Genomic DNA, 3,604 nt, shown 5'->3' with positions numbered 1-3,604 from the left:
CCTTACCTTAAATATTATCTGTTGTGTGCAATATGAAGGTCGATTTCGTAGGTTTCTTCTCCTGTATATGGTAGCTTTCTGTTTTTATTAGCCGTTTATGTTTGTGGTTTTGTGTTTTCTTTTTCGTATCCAATTTCCCCTTCTCAAATCGTGAGATTTTTGACAAATTTAATGGGTATTACAGGTTGAGATATTTTAAGGAAGAATCGAGCTTGATTGACATAGGTGGGGGAGAGGCTATGACTGGATTGACCCGATTTATGTTATCTAGGTTTGGGCTTTATTGGGTCTTTTGGAAATGGATATTGGGCCATTGACTACCCCTAGTGGCGGATTTAGGATAAGTTTATAAATAGTGGTATAAGTTTGGGTCGGACTAAAAGTAGTGTTTATAATTTAATTTTAATATCATTTTATATTTATATATATATATATATATATATATATATATATATATATATATATATATATATATATATATATATTAACATTTGAAAAGAATAAAATAAACCTAAAACAATATATCAAAGTAAATTTAGTATGAATACATAATAATTTCAATAGGAAAACTGGAAAACAATACATCCACCAAAGTGTTATTGATTATTTGAAAAACTCATGTTCGATAGTTTTAATATACGGTTAAAAAAAGCGTTATCGGTTTTGTTACTATTTAAATAATAAAATCGGTAAAAATTTACTGAAAACATTATTATTTATACCGATTTTGTTATTATTGGGCGCTTTATCAGATTTAATAAAGCACTATTGGTTTTATTATTTTTTCCACCAATTTTATTATTATTAGATATTTTTATTAGAAATATTAAAATATTAATATTTTAAATAAAATAATAATATTTTAAATAATTTTTTATTAATTTTATTATTTAAATAATAATAAAACTGATAACACTTTATTTTAACCTTATATTAAAGTATCAAATCGTAGAACTTCCTGATTATCTTGGAGTGTATTCTCTGAAATCTTGAGGCTTGTCGGTAGGCTATTATGCGCCTAAGGACGAGCTTTTTTATTAGGCCTGTCCTGACGTATAGCGCTGTAGCTACGGCTGTGCTTAACTAAGGCTATTATTGGGAAATACAAACAAAGAAGCACCGACAATAAGTAAAAATAACGTACATGTCCCGGTTACCCATTCGTACTTATAGTTGGATGTGTGCTCAATTATGAGTTCTTCAATTATTTCATCATGCAACTACACAAATGTCTACCACTGTACAGGTTTCGTTTGGATGGACTGAAAGCAATGTTTTGATAACAGATTGGAAGGCGAGCGGAAAAAATCAGTTTTAATATAAGATTAAAAAAAGTGTTATTAATTTTATTATTATTTAAATAAAAAATAGGTAAAAAATAACCAAAAATATTATTAGGCGTTATTGGTTTTGTTATTATTAAGCGTTTAACCGGATTTAGTAAAAATGACCAGAAATATTATTAGGCGCTACCGGTTTTATTATTGTTGAGTACTTTTACCAGAAATGTTAAAAAAATAATGTTTTAGGTAAAAATAATAATATTTTCGGTCATTTTTACCGATTTTATTATTTAAACAATAACAAAAACGATAATATTTTTTTTAGCCATATATTAAGGTTTCACATTGTAGAACTTCCCAAACGAACGACTGACGTCTTTATTTGTTGGTTTAATTAATTTGATTTATAGTTAAATTAATATTGAACTGAAATATATATTAATTGGTTTGTTGTAACATAGTGGTTAAGACTTTTCTTTTTCTTTTTTTTTTTTATAAAAAAAGTATAATGCCCATCTAAGTGTCCAAATTATATCTTTTTTACTAAATAAATGCCTACATTTTTTTGGCTCATCTGGATGCCTAACATTACAATTGTTAGAACTTTAGGTGCACGGGTCGTCAACGACGTTAGTTCCCCTGTTAAGTGACACGCGTTACAACATGATAATTTTGAATTTTTATTTAAAATTAAAAAATAAAATTATATATATTTTTAAAAGAAAACACATAAATTTTGAAATAACCTCTAAACTTTGAAAACCTTCATTTCAACACCTAAACCCACGCCAATCGTCGACCTTTGCCGTCGAAGAAGCTCTACCTAATCTCCCCTCCCCTGACGACCAAAAACCCTATGATATCATGACCGGTTGACAATTGATCAACAACAAATCGACGTTTTTAATCCTGCAAACCCTATGATAAAAATCGTGATCTCAAGCGATTCCAATAGTGAATCAGCAACAACTACGACGACATATAACTATGTTGATGGCAAGGACTAAGTCGGCGACAGTGGTCATGGCCGGAGAGGGCGGCGACGATGGATTAAGGTTAGGATTTGGGATTTTGGGGTGGTTTATAATATAAAAAAGTTAGTTTTTTATAAACATAATAATAATTTTAATGTTTTTTAAAAAATAAAGTTCAAAATTACTAGGTTGTGACACGTGTCACTTAAGGGGAAAATTAACGCCGTTGACGGCCCGAGCACCTTAAGTGCTAAAGTTTGTAACGTTAGGCACCGGATAGGCAAAAAAAATGTAGGCACTTATTTGACACAAAAGATATAGTTTGAACACTTATTTGGGCATTAAGCAAAAAAAAAAAAAAAAACTTTAAGTATGAGTTTCTCTTAAATTCTTATGGTAAAAAAGTACCATTATTTTTTATAAATAAAAAAATAATATGGCCTTCGTATTATTTTTTTCCTCAACGTGGCTCTCCAACTCTGAAAGTAAATATAATGTGATCATTTGACCAATGTTTTCTGTCGTTGACCGTTACGGTGCTGACGTAGCAATTCGCGCCGCTGACATGATCGTCCACGATGCTAACATAGCAGTCCATGGTGGCTAATGAAGTGGAGAATGGTATGACAAATGAGCTAAATTAATTTTTTAGTTTTTTTCGAGAGCTAAATTGATTTTTTTTAAAAAGTTCAATGGCCTATTTAATTTTTTAAAAAATAAAAATTATTTTTAATTATAAATATAAAATTATTCAAATATTAAAAAAATAGGGGAACTACACGGATGATCACTTATGTTTGTGTTTTGTTCATTTTTTGTCACTGATTTCAAAATACATAAGATATGATCACCTTCGTTTTTATTTAAATAAGATTTGATCACCACGAGTTTACTGCCGTTACACCACTAACGATTTGTTGAGCTAGAATAGAAGGTAAACTACAAAGTTGGTCGCTTTTGTTTATGTTTTATAAATGTATGGTCACTCAATTAAAAAACATAAGTTTTGGTCACTTATGTTATCGTTTTATTAAGATTTGATCACTGAGTGTTAGCTGCCATGAGTTTGATGACATGACACGTTAGTAAAAATGTTTAATTTTTTATTTTAACCCTTGAACTTTAGATAAAATACTAAATATGTTTTTTTGTAAACCTAAAATAGTTTAGGGATAGATTTTTAATTTACCCCTTTTTCATCTTATAAAAACTCCATCCCACACTTATGCATGCTTCTCCGTGCCTCCGCCGATTGTGGCTGCCGCTTGTGGCTGCGGCTTGCGGCAGAAAAACCATGTAAAATGTAATTGTATATCCACAAACTAATACTAAGAGGAGTGGGAATCG

This window comes from Hibiscus syriacus, unplaced genomic scaffold, assembly GCF_006381635.1.
Source record: "Hibiscus syriacus cultivar Baekdansim isolate YM2019G1 unplaced genomic scaffold, ASM638163v2 tig00110221_pilon, whole genome shotgun sequence".
Taxonomy (NCBI): domain Eukaryota; kingdom Viridiplantae; phylum Streptophyta; class Magnoliopsida; order Malvales; family Malvaceae; genus Hibiscus; species Hibiscus syriacus.
Note: the sequence above shows the minus strand (reverse complement) of the source record.